This window comes from Thamnophis sirtalis, unplaced genomic scaffold (assembly GCF_051295495.1).
Source record: "Thamnophis sirtalis isolate CommonGarterSnake01/CBP01778 unplaced genomic scaffold, rThaSir2_p1.2 scaffold_11, whole genome shotgun sequence".
NCBI lineage: Eukaryota > Metazoa > Chordata > Lepidosauria > Squamata > Natricidae > Thamnophis > Thamnophis sirtalis.
Genome location: NW_028261391.1, coordinates 65,751,343 through 65,775,897, shown reverse-complemented (window position 1 = coordinate 65,775,897; position 24,555 = coordinate 65,751,343). Strand labels below are relative to the sequence as shown.

The window sequence follows — 24,555 nt, the reverse complement described above, 5'->3', positions numbered from 1 at the left end:
TGCCACATTTTTGAAACTGTGCATCATTGCTTCCACTGTTGGCGATATGGCTAAATATCACATTCATATTTATTTACTTACTTATTTGTTCTTTTATGTATTGGCAAATTTAAACAGTAGCAGTGTCCAATGTAGTAGATGTACTGTAAAATCCAGTGACGTGCGGTGAGGTTTATGGCTGGTGAGGCAGTCTTCTCCCCCCAACATCCCACTGTCTAAAGCACTTTCTTTCTTTCGACCGCTTGAGTTCTGACAGGCGGGCGAAAGAAAGCGCCAGAAAGCGGAGTTGTCGGTGCTGCTTTCGGTGAACGGAGCATGAGCAGGCGGCACCATGAGCTCCATTCTGGACGTCCGGAACCTCTACCAGAACCTGATCAACCTCTCGATGAACGAAGAGCTGCACGCGCCTGCCTCTGGGCAAAAGAAAGAAAGAACACCAGCCCGCCAGCAGAGGTGGGTAAAACACCCGTCTCTGCTGGCGGGCTGCCCCGACACAGAGAAAGAAAGCTGGCGGGCTGCCCTCCCTGCCTCTCCTTCTCCTACCCCCTTCCCTCTCTTCTCAAACAAACTCTCTCTCAAATTGAGAGTTTGTTTGAGCGAAATAACAAACACATGTACATACACACACACACACACAAACAAATTACTTACAATTACTTACAAATTACATTAATTTTGAATTCCTCTCCCTCCTTCCGACCCACATACCTTTTCCAGCTGTTTCACAATCACAGAGGATTTCAACTCTGCTCTTGCCTGCCATCATGAAAATGTAAAAATGTAAAAGGAAAAAGGCAAGAGCTGCTGAGGTCAGGCTGGGTTAGCTGCTGCCAGAGTCCCCAATGGATGACTCTGCTTAACTGTTTAAAAAAGCCTCTAAAAAACGCCCTCTACAGGAGGAGGCGAGAGAACCACGTGCCTCATCTACATAAGGAATTTTTCGGCTTTTAACCCTTGCTTAACTCTGCTCGAGTGATCATAAAGTCAGACTAAATGAGGCACATGGTTCTCCCGCCTCCTCCTGTAGAGGGCGCTTTTTAGAGGCTTTTTTAAACAGTTAAGCAGAGTCATCCACGGTGACTCTGACAGCAACTACTTCAGCCTTTTTCCTTTTAATTTTTTTTTATTTTCATGATGACAGTGGTGAGGCTCTGTAGGTGTGGCCTGCTTTCCGGGTCCACTGGTGGAACCTCTTCTAACTGGTTCGGTAGATTTGACGAACCGGTTCTACTGAATAGGTGCGAACTGGTAGGAACCCACCTCTGCCAAGAATGCTTGAATATTGAGTATTTGTTTCTTACATTTAGAAGCTCTGATACTTATGGTTTCATCTGGTGAGTCCTGAGCAGTTTCAGATTAATTGATCTTGTTGCTTTAAATTGTTTTTGAAAGCTTTTGTTTTGAAAAGTTATTTAAATGGATAGATTGTTCAGTGGAGAATAAACCCCCTGCTGGCTGGAGGTAATGGACGTCGAAGCCATATCAGGTCAAGCTGTTGATGGATTAGCTAGAAATCACCTTATAAGGGCATCTTGTCTCTGTTCAGCAGCTGAACTAATACATTCTGCCTTAGATGCTGTTCAAGTTGAAATACTCTGAAGGCTCATTTTCATCTGAGACCACTGGAGCTTCGTAATATTAGTGGGCAAGCTGCTTCCCCATAGGAAATAACTCTTAGCTCATTGCTCCTTCCTGTTCCTGAGATTCTGCTTCTCTTGGGTCCTGTAAGATGCATGCTGACTTGTCAATATTCCATTTTTTCTCCTGATGAAAGAAATGTCCTTCTGGGTTCGGCTCCAAGTGGGGGGAAAGACACTGGAGACATGGAGGCTGCTTGGAAAGATGGTTTTAATGGTGGACAGGACCACATGGCTTGAGCCCTGAACAGAAAAAGGTGATCACATGCTTCAATGTTGGTGGAGAAGAAGAGAAGCTGAGATGCTGAAATTCCCTGGTTTTATGTCCTCTCTGGCCTTTGATCTTGAGCTTGTATTCTGATTGGTTGTCAGACTCCCATGGGGCCATGCAGGGGCAACTCTCTAGGTTGTGTTTTGAATCCAGGTTTGGTTGAGTCCTCAGATGCCATTGTGACGAGTTGGGTAAAGGGTTGATTCATCCAGCCCCATCCTAAGTTATATGAATGTTGTGTAATTTTAAATGTCTGTTCTTTTTAATTTTTATATGTCCCCCTTCCCCGCTTTATCTGTAAGCAGCCTTGAGTCTCTCGAGAGTGGGCGGCATACAAATCCTAATAAAACCTAAAACCAATATTATCATGCCTTAATCCTATCCCCCTGGCGCTGAAGGGGAGAACTCTTTATTATGTAAAGGGACTGACTTGGCCTTCTTAACGGCCCATTAACAAAGTGGGTGGGGGCAGGAAGCTACAGGGAGCTATTCTCTCTTTAAAACATGTTTCTTCCTTTTCACATCCAGGGAAATGTAATATTCTGCCTTTTCAATATTTCCTAGGATATTTCGTTTTTCTGGGAGAGGGCTGGGTGATAACTTCCTACACTCCTCAGCAGCCTTAGCAGATCCAGCCCTTGAGAAATTGCCGGTATCCCCTTTCTCTATTGCGTGGGAACAGCTTTATGTAAATCAAGGCTTTTTCTATTATTACGGTTGGTCACATTGTCAGCCAAGTGTTGAGATGGAGTTTGGTACCTTTAACTACCTATCAAGTCTTTCCCAAGGACCTGAGGGAGGCAGATATTGTTTGATGGTGTTGAAAGTAGGATGTAAGCCAGTGTTTTTCAACCTTGGCAACTTGAAGATGTCTGGACTTCAAGTCCCAGAATTCCCCAGCCAGCATTCGCTGGCTGGGGAATTCTGGGACTTGAACTCCAGACATCTTCAAGTTGCCAAGGTTGAGAAACACTGATGCAAGCTGTTCCAACTAAAGGTGCCTTTTGCAATTGACTGATGGTGATTTTGTCAATGCCAGTGGTGTTCAAGCGGTGCTCCAGATGTTTTGAGATTGCACCCAAGGCACTCATTAGTATTGCTACTGTGTTCGATTTCTTTTGCATCCAATATCCATATATTTTTTTTGGGTCTTTCTTATCAACAATTGTTGAATCTGGAGTGTTATGAGGCAGCTGCTGGCCAGTTTGAATTGTATATGTGATTGGCTGGATATGTCCAGTATAGATTTAAATAAAATATATCATTACACGAGCTAAGGAAACCTTCGAGTTCTGTAGAACATTTTGTTTTGTAACAGTGAAGAAACTAGACAATGAAGAGGTGAAGTAGATGCTGGATCCTTCAGAGCAGGTTCCAGCTGGATCAAATCCAGTAAATCTATTCTTTCATAAAAATAATGAACATGTTAATTCAGACAGGCATGTTTACCAAAAATGGACTATTTGAGACTGTCTTCTTCTCTATCATTTGTGTGGAGATTAGGGAGGGGGTTTAATTGTTGCAGAATCTGAAATAACTAAGAGCAGGGCAATTATTTTTGATCCTTGTTTTCAGAACATTATTCTCAAACTGTTTTTTAAGAACAGGGGCGTGGAATTGGCATTATCTTGCTTTAGCATTTTTCTTCTAGTTTCAAGTAGATCGAGTCATCTAAAAGCACCTCTCTCATCTAAACAGAACATCCAAATAATCTGTTTCAGGCTTTATTCCTATATCAGAAAATCATTACTGGGTGTCGCCTAGAGATAAGACAAACTGTTTCCAGGAAATCCGTAATATTTAAATGCCCCTGACATTTAAAGAGTAGATTGGTTATTCTCTGCCATTTATTCTGTGGCTAGAATTATTGTTCTTAGAGAAATAGAAATGTCTTTGCCTAAAATATTAAGTGAGTAAACACTTAAATTGTTCTTTAAAAAGAGAAAGTCTTGCTTGGCCCTATTTTTCTGGATTGCTGGATCTGTTGTGGCTTTCCCAACATTGTAGGATACTACTTCATATATGAATAACATGGGTGATCTCCCTCAGTCATCATGAATTATGATGTTTAGGTTTAGGTTTAATAAAATTTGTATGCCGCCCACTCCCATCGGGACTCTGGGCGGCTCACAGCAAGACAGAAACAGTTTAAATTTAAAAATAGAAAAATACAATATTAAAAAATTCACATCATCCATTCCATCTAAGCGGGGGCTGGATATCAATCAACAGCCCCAGGCCTGCCGGAACAACCAGATCTTAACGGCTTTACGGAAGGCCGGGAGAGTGGTAAGGGTCCGGATCTCTTTGGGTAGGTTGTTCCGTGGCACGACAAAACCGCAGTCCACTAAAGCGTGCCCGATTAAAGCGCGTCGCTGATGTCATCAGCAGCACGACAACAGCGACCGCGGAGAAAAAAGGGCGCTTTAAAAAGTGCTTTGAAAGCAAGCCGATTCACGTTAAGGTAAGGGTTAGGGTTAGGGTTAGGGTTAGGGTTAGGGTTAGGTTAAGGGTTAGGGTTAGGTTTAGGGTTAGGTTAAGCGTTAGGGTTAGGGTTAGGGTTAGGGTTAGGTTAAGGGTTAGCGTTAGGTTTAGCATTAGGTTAAGGGTTAGGTTTAGGGTTATGTTTCGGGGGGTTAGGTTTAGGTTTAGGGGTTAATTTTAGCTTTAGCGCTCACAGCATGCTTTTTTCGTCGCGCTGTGATGACGTCAGGTACGCGGTTTCATCGAGCGCGCTTTAGTCGACCGCGGTTTTGTGGTGGAACCGGTCGTTCCACAGGGCCGGCGCAGGAACAGAGAAGACCCTCCCCCGGGGAGTCGCCAACCGGCATTGTCCGGTTGACGGCACCCGGAGGAGGCCCAGCCTGTGCGATCTTGTTGGTCATTGGGAGGTGAGTGGCAGGATATGTCACAATATAGTGATGCAAATTAAACTATGTGATGATGTCCTGCAGGCAGATAAAAAAAAATTCAAAAAAATGAGCAGTTTTGTAAGAAGCCTAAAACATAACCAAAAAATTTGAAGACTGCTGCATACTGAAGTAAGTGAATACTTTAATTAAGATTTCCTCTGTAACTTCATTGTATGTGCAGGTTTGCATTCAACTGCTACATGTCTCAGGTACATCAGTTCTGCTAAGTAAAATTCATGTTTATGCTAAGAATTTTAAACATACATTTTTTTAGTTTGGCTCACAAACGTTTTTAATGGAGCTAATGTTGTAATGGGAATATCTAAACTAGATATCCAAATGTTTCTCCCTTAAGAATTAAGTTCCTGAAAATACTGGGAAGTAGCAACATGTTTTAAATAATTGATGATGACAAGCAAACACTTTTAAATTAAAAATGATTCTGCATAGTGCTAGACCAGTGGTTCCCAAACTTGGCAACTTTAAGACTTGTGGACTTCAACTCCCAGAATTCTCCAGCCAGAATTCTGGGAGTTGAAGTCCACAAGTCTTAAAGTTGCCAAGTTTGGGAACCACTGTGCTAGACTATATCATAAAGGAAATATTTAAATCATGGTACCATCTTCCATATAGTTTAAAAAGCATCAACAAACTATTTCTTGCTTCACTAATAATATCTGTCAGAAGAAATCTGTTCGGGAAGGAAAGGGCAGCATTAATATATGAATTAATCTCTCAGATTTATTTGTGTAAAATTAATCTTGTCAGATTAATTAGTTTAGAAACCAATCATGTCAGTTGATTGACCCCTCCAGTCCATTCATAAATGCAGTGTGGGATTCAGCTGCATGGAAGCAAGGCCATGTAATTTAGGTTTAAGCATAAGATGAGACGGAACACATTTTTGGGGTTCATGTTGTCTTTGGATTATGGTTGTAGGCTAAAAGATGACTTTCTGTAACTCAAATAATAGCAATTTAACAAATCGTGCTACATTCCTAGAAGAATTGGGAGTCATATCTGTGATTTTCGAACCAATATGGAATGGAATCCCAAGACTTGTAGAAAAATTCAATAGGATATTTGTTCCTTTTGTAACAGGGCAGTGGTGGGTTTCAAAAATCGTTGGAACCTACTCTGTGGGTGTGGCCCCCTTTGTGGGAGTGGCTTGCCACCCATGTGACCAGATGGGAGTGGCTTGCCGCCCATGTGACCGGATATGAAATTATGAATTAGTACTTAGGTCGGTCCAAGTAGCTATTCAGAAACTCTGGCATTGAAGCATGCAAGTCTTAAAGCTGTCAAGTTACAAGATCCTTGCCAGTGGTAGGTTTCAAAAAATTTTGGAACCTCTTCTGTAGGTGTGGCCTGCTTTCCGGGTCCACTGGTGGAACCTCTTCTAACCGGTTCGGTAGATTTGACGAACCGGTTCTACCGAATAGGTGCGAACTGGTAGGAACCCACCCTCTGTAACAGGGGTGTTAAACTTGCATCACACACTGGTTTGACACCCCTGTTCTATAATGACAATATTATTCCATAGAATTCTCATATTCTCTCTCTCTCATTTTCCTAAGAACATTTTGACAGCATCACATGTCAACTAAATCAAAGGCCTTTCAATAATCAATAAGCACATGTTGCTTTTTTAAATTCATCGGGGAAATGGGTCTTCTTCTTTATTGATTCTTTGTGCATTCTTTAACAGCTGCTTCAATTTCAATCCACAGTTCCTCTGCTTCTCTTTCTCTGAAGTTTAGAACTTGAAAGAAATTCCTGATATTCTCATTTTAAATGGTGGGTGTATGCTCAGAATCATAATCTATTTTATATTGATTTAGAACCTGCACATGAACAGTTTGAAATCTGTTAGACAATCAGCCCCTGGTCCAGTGGTGGGTTTCAAAAAAATTTGGAACCTACTCTGTGGGTGTGGCCTCCTTTGTGGGAGTGGCTTGCCGGCCATGTGTTCCCTCCCTCCCTCCCTCCCTCCCTCCCTCCCTCCCTCCCTCCCTCCCTCCCTCTCTCTCTCTCTCTCTCTGTGTTATGGGTATTTGCATTAAAGGAAATATCTTTTGCAAAATACATCTTCTGGCTTATATATTTGGTTAGATTCAAATTGCCTTATGAAGGATTGGTGTATGTTTGGTTGAATTATCTTTGTATTTATATATTTCGTTGGATTGTCTTTGTGCCTTTTAGTCTGTTTACAGAGCTCTTGATTTCTGAAGCTAACGTTTAAACAAAGTAAGAAATAAAACTCATTAAGGAGTATTACCCTACATCTAAACCTAACAAAAGAAACCTTTGTGGCAATTTCTGGGTTTGCACAGTGTGATGCGGAGGTTAAAACACAGATTTGTTTGACTGCATGGGAGACAGGATGTCTAAAGGAAGAAATGAACAGAAGATGATTCAGAATCTCTTGAATTTCCAATCATTCTAAGAGTAGCAACAGTGTTTTAACTTTTCCCACTGAATGAGGCTGCTGAAATGGAAGGAAAATAGGAGTTGAATTTGCTTTCTGCGTAATGAGGTCAGTTCAATTCGATGTACTTCGACACTACATAGTTTTCACCAAGCAGTTCTTCATAAAGCAATTTAAATCTAATTTTCACTTCTTCTGACTGCAAAACACAGAATGTTCAGGGAACAACATAAACCAGCCAATGATCACACCCAGCTAGCCAGTAACAGAATACTCCAAAATCTAATTCAGTCAGTGCCACACTCCATGAGATATTTCAGGTTCTGGAGCCACGGACATCTCTGTCACATTTCATAGAAAATGAATATAAATACATTAGAAGCATTTAATTAATTAATTAATTAATTAAGGGGCATTCATAAGCTCACCATCGTTCCTACCATCCCTGTCCTAATATTTCTTTGTATTCGTATTCATCTCATGTTTATACTTATATCTGTTATCTAATTCACGATTGACAAAATAAATAAATAAATAATAAATAAATAAAATCTTCCACATACAGCCTTCCCCCATATTTTCATCTCTTGTTTAGTGTGCTTGTCTAATTATTTGGAAATAAATTCTGAATAGTTGTTCTGAAGGGCTGTTCTGTTACATTTAAAAGCCTCTTGCCAACTATGGTCTTGAAATGATAGCAAGCTGGCATATTTATAAAGAATAAGGAATCAAGAGGTAAAGTCTCCGTTTATTTACACATAACTCTGATGACTACCTGCACATATCTTTGTAGTATACTTGGCAGCAATATGTTATTGACTTGCCATTGGGTCTCTTTCTCACTGCAGTTTAGGCCTCTGATATTTGATGTACTTCTCATATAAGTACTGACAAAGTTTGATATGGGCCGAGGTGGCGCAGTGGCTAGAGTGCAGCACTGCAGGCTACTTCAGCTGACTGCAGTTCTGCAGTTCGGCTGTTCAAATCTCACCGGCTCAAGGTTGACTCAGCCTTCCATCCTTCCGAGGTGGGTAAAATGAGAACCCGGATTGTTGGGGGCAATATGCTGGCTCTGTAAACCGCTTAGAGAGGGCTGAAAGCCCTATGAAGCGGTATATAAGTCTAACTGCTATTGCTATTACTATTGCTTAGTTTTTCAATCATCCAAGCTCAACTCAAAGCTACTAAATAAGCAATCAAGTTATTTATTTATACTCAACATGTATGAGCTGTTCTAACTGCTACATACAATTCCCTTAATCAAATATTTATTTTTAATCAAATATTTTAATAAAACATTTTAATAAAATGTTGGAAAATATATTTCCATTTATAAAATTCCATATATATACATATACATATACATATACATATACATATACATATACATATACATATACATATACATATACATATACATATACATATACATATACATATACATATACATATACATATACATATACATATACATATACATATACATATACATATACATATACATATACATATACATATACATATACATATACATATACATATACATATACATATACATATACATATACACACACACATATATGTGTGTGTGTGTGTGTGTGCGCGCACGCGTGCACATACACACACACACACACATCTTAATGTATTAATTGTAAGACCCAATGAGCAAGTCTAAGACCTTTTCTATATTCATATTTAAGCTTTAGTTTGTTTAATGCAATTCTGCCTGAAAAGCAAGACAGAGCATCCAGCACTCCAGCTTCAACAACCAAAGGGGGGCATGCTGGACTGAAGAATCATGACTGGATTAAAATGTTCATGCAGTTTCATATACCAGAGAGGGAAATTCGGAGGTCTCCCTAATTCAATCCAATTCAGCTGCTCCATTGTGATTCTTGATGGCCTGGACACAGTACAAGTGCAGGTTTAAATACAAGTGCAGACTATTTTCATAGAATCATAGAGTTGAAAGGGACCATAATAGTCATCTAGTTCAAACCTCTTTTCAGTGCATGATTAACATTTCTCTGCCAGCTGACCAACCTCTGTTTGAAGATCTTTAATGAATAACTCACTATATCATGTGGCAGCTTGTTCCACTGGCTGGCAGTTGTTGTGGCCCGGTAGGAGCCGTTGGGGCTGTTGCCAGACTCCGACAGCGAGGGGTCTTATGAGTCGGCCTTGGAGGAGGTGGAGGACTCTGGACAGGGTATCAACTCCGAGCAGGGCAAGGAGAGACTGGTTGACAACCAGGTGGCAGCGGAGCCTTGGATCAGAGGGAGTGTTCAGGGAAACACTTGGGAGTTGTTGCAGGATGCACCCCGTCGAAGGGCTACTCGACGGAAGGAACAACTGAGTACTTACAGGAGATGATTGCGAGCAGCTGTTGCACATTGGGATCCTCTCCTGAGTATAAAGGGAACTGTTTGTGCCACGCCCTGGTTGCAGGAGTCAACGTTCTCGTTCTCGTTCATGATTCAGAGAAACCAACTTGGAGAAGTGGTTTGCTGTGAGAGTTTGTTTTTGCATTTGTTGCCAGAGCGATTATCTTTGTTTCTTTTGGGCTCGCAGCCAGCAAGAGCCGGGACTGATTAAAACATTCTTTTGTACGTCTGTTTGGCTTTCGTTCCTGAACGGAGAAGGAGGGGTCAGAACAGCAGTGCATACAAGCTAGACCAAGGGTGTCCAACTCAGGTTGTCACAATGGTGTCACATGACGTATTGGGACTTCTTTCCCCTTCGCTAAACCAGTCATAGGCGTGGCCAGCGCATGACACATCTGGCCTGTGAACCGAGAGTTTGACAGCCCTGATCTAGACCAGTGTTTCTCAACCTTGGCAACTTGAAGATGTCTGGACTTCAACTCCCAGAATTCCCCAGCCAGCAAATGATGGCTGGGGAATTCTGGGAGTTGAAGTCCGGACATCTTCAAGTTGCCTAGGTTGAGAAACACTGATCTAGACATTCCACTAACCTGTAGTTATTTACCTGCTTCCTGATAGTTTTAACACATTGGCTCTGATTGTGCCTTCTGGAGAACAGAGAATACGTCTATTTCTTCCTCTGCGACAGTCCTTAAGATATTTGAAACCTGCTTGCTATAATTTTTCTCCAGAAGGAGAATGTCATTGAAAAAATGACTTTACTTTTGAGGAGTAAATGACACAATTTGGAAATATCTTTAATGCAAAAAACTCATAGCTTACATTAAAAGGAAAGAAAATCTGTTTGGCTGTGCTTGACTTTGTAACTTCAGTAAATCCTTGTTCATTTGTAATTCAGCAGAAAAGAGAGGAGTAGTCACTGAATCTTTATTTCTCCGCTGATGGAATGTGGCAGGAGAAATCCCTACAGGAAAAGAGTTTCAAGGTGCCCCTGCTAGAGTTACAAATTGACAGAATTCTGGAGATGATTCTCCTTCTGTTTCAAAGAGTCTATTGCTAACTTTTTGATTAAGCAAAGGCAGCTACAGAACTGGGAAAAGTCACTTCTTTGTCCCCTTTATTCCAGCAGTCGACTAATCCTCAAAATATTGAGAGCTTAATTGGGGAAAGTGTTATTGTTTATCCTGCTACCATTGTAAGCAGAGCGTAAAGAAAATGATGCGAGGAATAATAGGCTTTGCCTTTCTCCCTAAAAGTTCTCTAGATAAAGTGTAAATATATTTTAGGATTCAGTCTCTCTTGGTTGGTTGATCGATTGATGAATTATGTGCCACCAAGTTGTGTCCAACCTTTTTTTTTAAATTGAAATTTTTAAAAAAGCTTTTACAAATATTTACCTCCCCTCCACCACCCTCCCCACCTGAACCCAACCTACCCCAACCTTCCTCCCCCCCCCCCCCGACTTCCCAGAGCAAATACAGGGTATAAATCTTTAACAAACATATTCTAAAATAAACTTAAAAGAATATAGCAATAGCAATAGCAGTTAGACTTATATACCGCTTCATAGGGCTTTCAGCCCTCTCTAAGCAGTTTACAGAGTCAGCATATCGCCCCCACAGTCTGGGTCCTCATTTCACCCACCTCGGAAGGATGGAAGGCTGAGTCAACCTTGAGCCAGTGAGATTAGAACCGCTGAACTGCAGATAACAGTCAGCTGAAGTGGTTGCAGTACTGCACCCTAACCACTGCACCACCTCGGCTCTTCAGAAAGTTAGTATCATCTTTCATTTGTGCTTTAACTCCTCTTTTGTTAGGCTAACTCTAAACAGGTTATATCATTCCTCGCTTTTTCAGTCATAAGCTATCTGGAATTTCTTAGTCCCGTATTTATTTTGAATATAGTCAATCCATCTTCTCCACTCCAGTTTATATCTCTCATTTGAGTGATCCTTAAGATATGCTGATATTTTAGCCATCTCTGCTAAGTTTGTTACTTTTAATGTCCATTCTTGAATAGTAGGCAATTCTTCCTTCTTCCAGTATTGCGCCACCAACAGTCTTGCTGCCGTTATTAAGTACAAAATCAAGTTTAGTCTCTATAACAGCACAATCAGTAGTTATACCTAACAGGAATAACTGAGGGGTAAAATTTATCCTCTTTTTAAAAATATTTTGCATAATCCGCCATATTTTTATCCAGAATGCTTTGATCTTTTTACAAGTCCACCATATATGGTAATATGTAGCATCAACACAATCGCATCTCCAGCATTTAGGTTGTAAATTTGGATACATGCAAGCCAGTTTTTTAGGATCTATAAAATATCTTATAAAAATTCTCTCTCAGATTTTGGGCTTGCGTGAATTTTACATTTCTTACCCATATCTCTTCCCATGTATCCAGCATTATTGGTTCTTCAAAATTTTGTGCCCACTTTATCATACAGTCTTTAACTAGTTCTGTTTCAGAATCCATTTCTATTAATGCATTATATAACCTTTTTTATATGCATTGGACTTTGATTCCCACCAGTTTGTTGCTGTTTTAATATTATAATTTTTGCACAAATTCCAATGGATCATTTGCACTACTGAATTGTGCCGCAATTTATAATCAGTTTGCGCGATTTTTTTACAGCAGCTGAGTATGTGATCAACAGTTTCATCAGCTTCTTTGCAAAGTCTGCATTTGGCATCATCAGAGGATTTTTCGATTTTGGCCTTAATGGCATTTGTGCGGATAGCTTGTTCTTGCGCAGCCAGGATTAGTGACTCTGTTTCTTTCTTTAATGTACCTGTTGTTAACCATAACCAAGTTTGTTCACTGTCCACTTTATCTTTTATTTTTTCCAGAAATTGGCCATGCAGTGCTTTGTTCTGCCAACTCTCCATTCTTGATTTTATCACATGTTTTCTGTATTCTTGTTTCTTCTGTTGGGCCTTCAGTAGATTTTTGTTCTTTACTTCGATTAATAGATGTTCTTGACTTTCTTTTAAATAATCAGCCAGTGCATGTTTTTCTTCTTCAACTGTTTGCTTCACTTGTAATACTCCTCTGCCACCTGATTTTCGGGGCAGATATAGTCTATCAGTATCACCACGTGGATGTAAACTGTAGTGCATTGTCATTAGTTTTCTGGTTTTTCGGTCCAAAAGGTCCAAATCAGCTTGTGTCCAGTTAACTATGCCAGCTGTGTATCTTATAACTGGTATTGCCCAGGTATTTATGGCCTTGATTGTATTTCCACCATTCAATTTAGATTTCAAAATTTTCCTAACTCTGTTGGTGTACTCTCGCCTGACAATAGTTTTTACTTCTCCATGCTTGATGTTATCCAACTGCAGAATGCCTAAGTATTTGTAGGCTTCATTTTCGTTGCATTTAATTAGTTGGCCATTGGGCATTTCAATTCCCTCACATGCAGTGATTTTGCCCCTTTTTATGGATACAGTGGGGCATTTTTCCATGCCAAACTGCATTGAAATATCGGTGCTGAATACTCGGGCTGTGTTTGTCAATGATTGGATTTCTATTTCTGACTTTCCATAGAGTTTCAAATCATCCATATATAGTAAATGCGAAATTTTTTCAGCTTGTTTGGCTGTTTGGTAGCCTAATTTCATTTTTTTTTTTTTTAAGATTAATGATAGTGGGATCATTGCGATGATGAAGAGAAGAGGTGAAAGTGAATCACCCTGGAAAATTCCTCGCTTGATATTAACCATTCCGTAGATCTCATTCCCTACTGCCAACTCAGTTCTCCATTGTTTCATCGCCTTTTCAGTAAAGGATGTAATATTTTTGCTAATGCCAGTTGTTTCTAAGCATTTATTATTATTATTATTATTATTATTATTATTATTATTATTATTATTATTATTATTATTATTGTTGTTGTTGTTGTTATACAATTGTATCACAGCGGCCAGTTGTTTCGCCGGATTTGGCATTGGTTACTAGTCGGGCCCCACCCAGGGGCCTAGGACGTCGTAACATATTTTCGTAATATGCGTGCAGATCCAAGCAGTGCGGCTTTTTGCATTTGACTGATGGTGATTTTGTCAATTTTTAACTGTTTTAAATGTAATTCCAGTGCTTTTGGAATAGCACCCAGTGTGCCAATTACCACTGGAATTACCACTGCTGGTTTGTGCCATAGTCGTTGAATTTCGATTTTTAAGTCCTGGTATCTTGCGATTTTTTCATGTTCCTTCTCGGCGACCCTGCTATCATCTGGTATTGCGATGTCTATGATTGTGACCTTATTTTTCTCAACCAGTGTGATGTCTGGTGTATTATGCGCCAGTATTTTGTCAGTTTGTATACGGAAATCCCACAAGATCTTGACCATCTGATTTTCTGTGACTTTTTCAGGCTGATGTTCCCACCAGTTTGTTGCTGTTTTAATATTATAATTTTTGCACAAATTCCAATGGATCATTTGTGCTACTGAATTGTGCCGCAATTTATAATCAGTCTGCGCGATTTTTTTACAGAAGCTGAGTATGTGATCAACAGTTTCATCAGCTTCTTTGCAAAGTCTGCATTTGGCATCATCAGAGGATTTTTCGATTTTGGCCTTAATGGCATTTGTGCGGATAGCTTGTTCTTGCGCAGCCAGGATTAGTGACTCTGTTTCTTTCTTTAATGTACCTGTTTTTAACCATAACCAAGTTTGTTCCCTGTCCACTTTATCTTTTATTTTTTCCAGAAATTGACCATGCAGTGCTTTGTTCTGCCAACTCTCCATTCTTGATTTTATCACATCTTTTCTGTATTCTTGTTTTGTCTGTTGGGCCTTCAGTAGATTTTTGTTCTTTACTTCAATTAATAGATGTTCTTGACTTTCTTTTAAATAATCAGCCAGTGCATGTTTTTCTTCTTCAACTGTTTGCTTCACTTGTAATAATCCTCTGCCACCTGATTTTCGGGGCAGGTAGAGTCTATCAGTATCACCACGTGGATGTAAACTGTAGTGCATTGTCATTAGTTTCCTGGTTTTTTTATTATTATTATTATTATTATTATTATTATTATTATTATTATTATTATTATTAATTGTATTCATTAAACATGAAACTCAGCCAATTGAACATTCAAAAATGCATGACAAATACCAGTGACTGGTGCTAATGGTTGATACGGTTCGCTGCCAGCATCCTAGGTATCAACCCAGTACCGATATTGTTGTTAAGTGAATCTGGCTTCCCCACTGACTCCCCCTTGTCAGAAGGTCACTAAAGGGGATCATGTGACCCTGGGACAGCTTTACGTTAACTTTTGCCCATACTTCAATGGTTGTCATCTTATTTGTGTGGATTTAAAATATTTTAAAGAGCATAGAATCTATCAGAATTTATAATGCTTGAAGTTCACTCAGAAACAATTCTGCTTGTGCAAATAATATTAAGCTATAGCTTAATATTATCCAATTTTCTCATCTAGCTAAAGAGACATATTCATAACGGTTTGAACGCTTTCAGATGAAACTTAATGAATTTAATTTCTTATTTCATTATTGTGTTTTCCATTTTTCTGTTTTCAATCTTTTAAAGGCCAAATCATGTCCTAAATACAATGGGGATTTTGAGTGATTTTTTTTAAAGAACATACACATATTTGTCCTTGTTGTTTTTTCTTTCTTTCCAAAGCCTCCTTTACCTTGTTCTTTTTTTATATTCAGTTTGACTGCTCAGCTGGGAGATGAGAACCAATGGTTTTATGATTTGACTTTTTCTATGCCTGCTGAGCAGGAAAAAAATCTAACCTTGAAAGGACCTCTTCTCTCAGAGTTATCTTGGAAACAAACCTACTGCTGCAGAAATTTTAAACCTTAGTAGCAAAGTTTTAGTTTTAAAAATGTGGATCACGAAGGTGAAGGCACTCAAACACTGTGAGACTCAATCATGGGTGAGATCAACCATTTAGGAAATAGAGATAACGTGAATTCTCTAACTATTCCTTTCCTCGTATCAATTTTGATAACAACTTAGAAAAACTATAAGAGGGCCCAAAAAATGACTTGCCTGCAAGTTTCTTGATCAATGGGGAGTTTATATGTTTATTTCAACATGTGAAAAACAGAAAATCTTAGAGGATATAATGATGTGATACAAATTGCCTCACTGCATATACTGAACATATGATTAGCAAAATGAAAACAAACCTATAGAGTTTCAGCATTGAACCTTTGGCACTATATACATCAATTTATATCTGATAAAATAAATATAATAATAGTTTAAAGAGGCCATTTTAGACAAACTGAATCTAGTTCCCTTACTTAGTATAGGAATCTATATTTCTGATTCCAAGTTGTTATCGCAACCTTTGTTAGGGATGTAATCTTAATCTTGGGTTGGATATATCTATCTATCTATCTATCTATCTATCTATCTATCTATCTGTCTGTCTGTCTGTCTGTCTGTCTGTCTGTCTGTCTGTCTGTGTGTGTGTGTGTGTGTGTGTACACAGACACAGACACAGAAACACAGACACACAGACACACAGACACACACAGAGACACAGTCACACAGAGACACAGAGTCATACAGACACACACACACACACACACACACATACTATATATATATATATATATATATATATATATATATATATATATATATATATATATATATATATATATATATATATATATATATATATATATATATATATATATATATATATATATATATATATATATATATATATATATATATATATATATATATAGTATTTGTGTGTTTGTTTTACTATTTGGCAACAGTAAAAATATTGGGTTTCTGTCTGGATGGTCTCTTGTGACGAGCCAAAAGACAGAGAATGGAAGTAGTGATCTTCCTCCCATATTTGGGCATACCGGGGGTTGTAACTCTATATATATGCTCAAGTGAGATGTGATTGGATGCTGTTGCTTTAATCAGCCATAAGAGGGAGTAGGAACTACTACTGTTTTTTTCCTGGTTGTTCCTGTATGTTCTCCATGCTCGTTATTGGAGTTGAATACTGTATATTCGATGGTGGCTACTTTGTATGTTAGTTACCTGTCTACATGGTGAATCGTGAGTTGAGCATCTGTAAACCAACGTGTTGTATCATAGACTGTGTATATAATTCAAGACTGCTTATCGCTTGTTTTGGAGAATGTTTATCCTACTTTATTTTTGTTAACGCAAGTAAAGTTATCCTTGTTTTAACTTCGGTGGCTGTGATTGATAGTGTGACTATTCAGCGGCACATTCCTTGCTACCTTCTGCTACTCAACTCTAGTCTCCAAAAGGAGATATACCTAACAGCCTTTGCTTGAAAATATCCAATAAAGGAAGAACCCAAGAGCTCCTTACACAATTGGTTCAAGGTCAAAAAACTCTTACAATTAGGAATTTAATTTTTGTTATGTTCCTTTGGAATCTGCTTCCCTGTAATGTTATTAACAAAATTGTTTTTAACATTAAAAACAGAGTTAAATTGGGAGACCATTATATCTGGAAAGACAGAATAGGCCAGAGTCTTTAATCTGATACCATTTCTGAATTTTCTCCATGACGATCCATCTCTAACCTTTTTCAACAGTGCACCCATCATTACTGTAACTGAGTCCATCAGCTTGGTTGATTGTTGTCCTCCTTTTCTCTTATTTCTTTCCACTGTTCCCAGCATTAGAGCTTTCTCTAGAAACCTAGGTATTTGCATAATCTGTCCATAGGATAATTGGATCCTTGTAATCAAGTGAGAACTCTGGAGGTTTTTTTTTTGTTCACTGATTTGTTGATTCATTGATTTGTTTTCTTGGCTGACAATTGTTTTCTCAAGAGTCTTCTTTAATACCAAAAAACACAAGCCTCATTGCTCTTCCTATCTTGCTTCTTCAAAGTCTAACTTTCAGGAGCCGAGGTGGCGCAGTGGTTAGGGTGCAGTACTGCAGCCACTTCAGCTGACTGTTATCTGCAGTTCAGCGGTTCTAATCTCACCGGTTCAAGGTTGACTCAGCCTTCCATACTTCCGAGGTGGGTGAAATGAGGACCCAGACTATGGGGGCGATATGCTGACTCTGTAAACCACTTAGAGAGGGCTGAAAGCCCTATGAAGCAGTATATAAGTCTAACTGCTATTGCTATTGCTATTGCTATTTCCATAACGTGTCCCTGAGAATATTGTTACTCGTCCTGTTATGATTCTTTGAAAATATAGACACAGAGCACCTGAACTGTGAGCCATCCAGTGCTGAGATGGACAGCTATAGAAATCAAATAAATCTGAATATCTTCATAGCTGCTCTACCATGTGCTAATCTGCACCATATTTCTTGTTCCTTTATTGTTGATGGTTGATTCTAAAAGGCAGAAGTTATCTACAGCATCTGCACTACATCATCAATTTTAAACTGGTTGTTGTACCTATTCTCATGAGGTTGAGCTTCTTTATATTCATTTTTAGTCCCATTTTTTCACTATGTTCCTTAATTATGTGTAGTATAAGATTCAATTCCTTCTTAACTTCCATTGAACGAATCTAATCTTTCTTAGACAAATGTTTATACCCTTTGATGAAGTAGTGTTATATAGCTAGTCCTTGACTTACAATAATTTGCTCAAAGTTATGATGGCATTGAAGAAAAAAGATTTATGACTGGTCCCTGAAGTTACAGCCATTGCAGTGCCCTGCTGGTCATGTAATCAAAATGTGGGTGCTTGGCACTTGACCATGCTTATGACCTTGAGGGCATACCTATCTCCTCTCCATTTATGCACTTTTGGTTGCCCAACTCTTGTGCCTCGGCCGGAGCCTTTGGAGCTGCTATCAGACTCTGACACCGAGGGGCCCTATGAGTCAGGCCTGGGGGAGGCGGAGGGCCCTGGACAGGGTTCTGACTCCGAGCAGGGCTCAGGGAGACTAGTTGGCTCCCAGGTAATGACTGAGCCTTGGATCAGTGAGAGAGGCTGACACAGAAACCTCCTGTGAGTTGTTTCGGGATGCACGCAGGAGAAGGGCTGACCGACGTAAGGGACAATTGAGGACTCACAGGAGATGATAACGAGCAACTGTTGCTCGTTAGGATCTCCTCCTGTGGATAAAAGACTGATGGTGCCACGCCCTGGTTGCAGAAGTCAATGTTCCGTTTCTGTTCCAGTCAACGTTCTCCGTTCATGTGCAACCATTGAGAAAAGCACTTGGATAAGTGACTTGATTGATATACTCCTGTTTCCCATCGAGAAAAGCACTTGGATAAGTGACTTGATTGATATAATCCTGTTTTGTAGCAGTTTATGAGTTAGGACTTTTGCCAGAGCATTTATCAGTGTTTATTTTGGGCTCGCAGCCAGCAAGAGCCGGCACTGATAAAAATATTCCTTTCAATGTTCTGTTTGGCTTTCGTTTTTGAACGGACAAGGTGGGGGTCAGAACACCCAAGCCAATATCATTCCTTGGTGGTAGGGTTGGGACTGAGGTAGATGCCTGAGGCATTCAGCACTCCCAGCCAGCGGCCACTGACCCCAGACCTCTCGCCTCAGTGATACCACTGCCACTGCCAAATGCTGCCACAAGCCCTACATCACAGCCAGCGACCCCAGCACAAAGCCCCATTTGGCCCAGCTGCCCTGCAAAACCATAAGCCCTGCCAAGCCCAGCTGACCTTCACTGTCTCCTTCCTCCTCCTCCTGCTGAGGTGCATCTGGCCTGACTCTATAGCAATAGCAGTTAGACTTATATACCGCTTCATAGGGCTTTCAGCCCTCTCTAAGCGGTTTACAGAGTCAGCATATCGCCCCCACAGTCTGGGTCCTCATTTCACCCACCTCGGAAGGATGGAAGGCTGAGTCAACCTTGAGCCGGTGAGATTTGAACCGCCGAACTTCAGATAGCAGTCAGCTGAAGTGGCCTGCAGTACTGCACCCTAACCACTGCGCCACCTCGGCTCTCTGTGCGAGGCAGTTGCTGACTTCTCCAGGGCTTCTCCCTTAAGCCACTCGTGCTATTCTCCAATTGTGTGCACTATTCTGCAAACAGTCCCAAAGGTGCTTTTTTTCAAGAGACAACTGGACTTTCTGGTTTTTCTTTGAAGATGTTTCGCTTCTCATCAAAGAAGCTTCTTCGGCTCTCACTGGATGGTGGGGAATGGACCGTTTGCCTTTTCTCACATCATTTTTTAATTTTTCCTGGTCTCCTTGAGCTTGTGCCACAGGTGGCGCAGTGGCTAGAGTGCAGTACTGCAGCCACTTCAGCTGACTGCTAGCTGCAGTTCGGCGGTTCAAATCTCACTGGCTCAAGGTTGACTCATCCTTCCATCCTTCCGAGGTGGGTAAAATGAGGACCCAGACTGTGGGGGCGATATGCTGACTCTGTAAACCGCTTAGAGAGGGCTAAAAGCCCTATGAAGCGGTATATAAGTCTAACTGCTATTGCTATATTGCTATAGTAGTGGTGGAGCCGAGGTGGAGCCAAGGTGGCGCAGTGGTTAGGGTGCAGTACTGCAGGCCACTTCAGCTGACTGCTAGCTGCAGTTCAGCTGTTCAAGTCTCACCGGCTCAGGGTTGACTCAGCCTTCCATCCTTCCGAGGTGGGTGAAATGAGGACCCAGACTGTGGGGGCAATATGCTGACTCTGTAAACCGCTTAGAGAGGGCCGAAAGCCCTATGAAGCGGTATATAAGTCTAACTGCTATTGCTATTGCTAGTGCAGCACCGCAATGTCCTCCCTCTCCTCACACACGCATCTCCAGTTTAACAATCCGTGCATCTGGAATTACAACAGAGATGGGGAGTGCTAGGGATTCCTGTTGCTAAGCAATACGATAACATGACACTATACTTTATAACCACATCACGTAATGATGGAAATTCCGGTCCCATTTGTAGTCGTAAATCGAGGACTATCTTGTTTTATAAACCATAGGGGACAGGGCAAAAATTAAATTTAATGTGGTTTTAAATCTAATTATGGTTACATTAGTGAAAGAATTACTTTGATCACACCTCATGTATTTAATAATTTTCTCTTCTGTCATATTAAAAGTGACAGTTCGGTGGCATTTCATTCATTTTCATTTTTTCATTTTCCTTTATTTGTATGCCGCTCTTTTCCCTGGGGGGACTCAGGGCGGCTCACAATTCAAAAAGGGAGGGGGGGAAGACAAACAGTATTCAAATATGGAAACAATACAACATATTAAAAGAGAGCACAACAGTCACACAATTCGGGTGGGGTTGGAATCTTAACCCCAGGCCAGCTGGGACAGCCAGATCTTCAAAGCGGCGCAGAAGGATTGGAGGGTGGTGAGGGTCCGAATCTCCACGGGGAGTTCGTTCCAAAGGGACGGAGCAGCCACCGAGAAGGCCCTCCTCTGGGTAGTTGCCAGTTTGCACTGGCTAGTAGATGGAATTCGGAGGAGGCCTAATCGATGCGATCGTATCGGTCTAGTGGAGGTAATTGGCAGTAGGCGGTCTCTCAAATACCCAGGCCCACTGGCAACTTGGAAGTGGTTACATAGATAAATGGTGCATCTCAATTCGACTGCAACCTGTTCCCCTTGACAAAGCAATTTTCACGCATCCCCTCCTTTGGTTCCGGGTTGGCTGAGTTCTTCAATTGTCAGGACCGACAGCTTAAGGCATTCCGCTGCCTGAGGTGAAGGGGGAAATGCCCCCTTTTACTCTTCGGCAGTGGTGAAGAGACACAGCGTACTTGATCAACTCTGAAGATTCAGGTCAGCTGAGAGTGCAGGTTAAACTATATACCATGCAGCCCCCTCTACAGAATCCTTTCCCTACGCAGCTGCTAGTCTGACTCCATGCAAAGGCTTGGTCAACCATGTTAATTGTCCTCTGGAAACCAAAAGGAGCTAGAAATGCGAGACGGGCTTAGATTTCCAGCACTTTGACTAGCTCCGTTATCTTATTGCATGTTTCCTGGTTTTAATCCTCATCCGCGGTCTCCTTATTAATTATGCTAAATTGATGCACATCGTCAGCCTTCCGGGACTTCTTGGCAAGTGACCCTTGCGCTGGATATACTGAAGTGTTCTTGATGCTGCAGTAAAGGTGATGGCTGCTTTTTCTAAGCATGAATAAACTGGATTCAGATGAGCGTTTTTCATGGTAATGCTGTCCAAGCTGCAGCTCCAGAGTTGCTGTGATACCAAAACAAAGAACCGTGGAGATTATTCCCTATCTGTTTCACATGTGAAATAGGATCTTGACTGAGAATAGAAGAGCATTAGACCCATCGTGAATTATTGGTGGAGTTTCCTATTTACATATTCCACCCCTGAGATTGTAGTTGTATTATATGCAAGAGATGCCAATTTTTTTTCCAGAAAGGAATGTTATATAGCTGATGCTATCATCAAACTACCTTTATGCCAAACAACATAAAACGCCTTTTTTATTAACCTTCGTGTTGTATAATTTTAATGTTTCATTTCACTGTGATGAACTGAATAAAGATGATGTTGAAATAACGATTTGAATCTTAAGAATTATGATGTATTTATTTTAGTGACAAGGATACCAGCTATTTCGAACACTTTAAAACTACAAAATGAACAGTCCTGGAGTCTCAATGTAAAAAAGATATATCTATGAGTGATTGTGTAATGTGCAAACATATATGTCTTTGTTATTTTATATGTTAATACAATACAATAGCAGAGTTGGAAGGGATCTTGGAGGTCTTCTAGTCCAACCCCCTGCCTAGGCAGGAAACCCTATACCGATCCAGACAAATGGCTATCCAACATCTTCTTAAAGACTTCCAGTGTTGGGGCATCAGAGGTAGGTTCCTACCAGTTCGCACCAGTTCGGTAGAACCGGTTTGTCAAATCTACCGTACCGGTTAGAAGAGGTTCCACCAGTGGACCCGGAAAGCAGGCCACACCTACAGAAGAGGTTCCAAAATTTTTTGAAACCCACCACTGACAGACAGACAGACAGACAGACAGACACACACACACACACACACAGACTCACACAGAGAGAGAAAGAGAAAGAGAAAGAAAGGAAGAAAGAAATAAAAAAGAAAAAAAGAAAAAGAAAAAGTGAGAGAGATGAAAGAAAAAAAGGAAAAAGGGACAGAGAGACAAAAGGAAGGAAAGAGAGAGAGAGAGAGAGAGAGAGAAAACACATGGCTGGCAAGCCACTCCCACCAGGTCACATGGCTGGCAAGCCACTCCCACAAAGGAGGCCACACCCACAGAGTAGGTTCGAAAAAATATTGAAACCCACCACTGTGGGGCATTCACAATTTCTGGAGACAAGCTGTTCCACTGATTAATTGTTCTAACTGTCAGGAAATTTCTCATCAGTTCTAAGTTGCTTCTCTCCTTGATTAATGTAAGTTCCCTCTCCCTTCCAAAGTTATTTTTCCCCAAAAATCACAGCTAAGAGAATTGTAAAGCTGATGTCCATCTCTGCATCTAATTCTTGTTTGTTTCTGTTGGCATTTTATAGATTTATGTTACAGAGGGCTTCTGAAATCCATATTTTCACAAGTACTTAGAAATAAGAAAATTGACAGTCTCCCTTAGTGTTTTCAAGTAATTACTTCTGTGCTGGTTTGGAAGACATTCAGAGACACCCTTCAGTGGACTAATAATTGTTTTGAGCTTACAAATACATTCTTTTTAGCAGAAGGAGCCAATTTTCTGTCTCTTCCCAATTTTTTAATGCTTTAGGAAGATTGTAAATGCTAACATCAAGTTCTGGGATTTGGGGCTTTGAACAAAGACTTTAGACGTTTATTTCATCTGCAGTACTGTTTCATGTTTTGCTTCGTGGTTTATGAATTCTCTTTTCTTCTAAGAGTGTTTATATTTTGCTATTGTATGGAGAATGCTCCATTTACACAAAATATAATAATTATCCTGATGATACCAATATTCTTCGGTATAAAGCTGAGTATTTGTATTGCAAAAAGCTTTCCTCTGTCCCGAAAACTGTCCTATTCATGTTGTTATTCAGGCATCTGAATGCATCATAAAACATCTTCATTGCTGAAAAGCAAAAGAATAGTATGAGGAAACCCATCCCACTCCCATAGGATTGCACAAAAATGCAAATATTTAAGAATTCACAATTCAATACAATTCAAATGCATCAGACAGAGGCAAGGACATTTTAAAAAATCCAGGAAATATGATCCAGAAAAGACTGGGGTGCCTTTTGGAAGAGCTTCATCTTTCACTTCTTTTGGAAGGTGGCTAAAATTAAGCATAATTCCATTTCCCTGCCAGTGGAAGGCATTTCCAGGGGGCTAACATTACTATAGAGAAGCAGGATCTCTGGGCCTTGGCTCATTGTATTTTCCCAAAGCAGGGGAATCACCAGCTGCTTTTCCTGCCAAAATTAACCCATTGGCACCCTATAAAGGAGAACCAACCAAACTAATTATGGAGTCACTGTAAAATAGTGCCTCCCACCCATTTCCCAAGGTTTGCTCAGAAGGATACCATGATCAATGGGATTAAAAGCTGCCCAAAAAAGACCATCCAGATTCTAAGATCATCCACTGGTATAACTAAAAGGATCTCCACAATAAAACAAGGGATGATGGAGGAGGATCCAACGTCGCGGCGTTACATCATGCGGACTCGACAGTCCAAGTCTGCCGATGACACTTTTGCCCCTGGATGGTCCAGCAGGACCTAAACCATCCTGAAGAGACAGTGACTGGGAAGACAAGACCTTGCTGGTCGCAGGGACACCACAAAGTCCCTGATCGACCCAAGGGAAGCGCTTCTAACTGGCAGCAAACAGGCAGCCCCCAGGCTGACATTGTTGTTGTTTTATTGTTGTTGTTTTATTTATTTATAGGCCGCCCTTTTCCCTGAGGGGACTCAGGGCGGCTTACAATCAAAAAGGAAGGGGAGTGTAGGACAATACGAAAAAAGAAATGTGCACAAAGTAAATTAGACAATAA

General features: G+C 40.5%; 1 protein-coding gene across 1 annotated transcript in view; it reads left to right on the top strand.

Moving 5' to 3' along the window:
* Positions 1–24,555, top strand: part of CUNH10orf90 (chromosome unknown C10orf90 homolog) — a 92,238-nt gene that overhangs the window by 61,363 nt on the left and 6,320 nt on the right. The gene's annotated exons all lie outside the window — the stretch shown is intronic.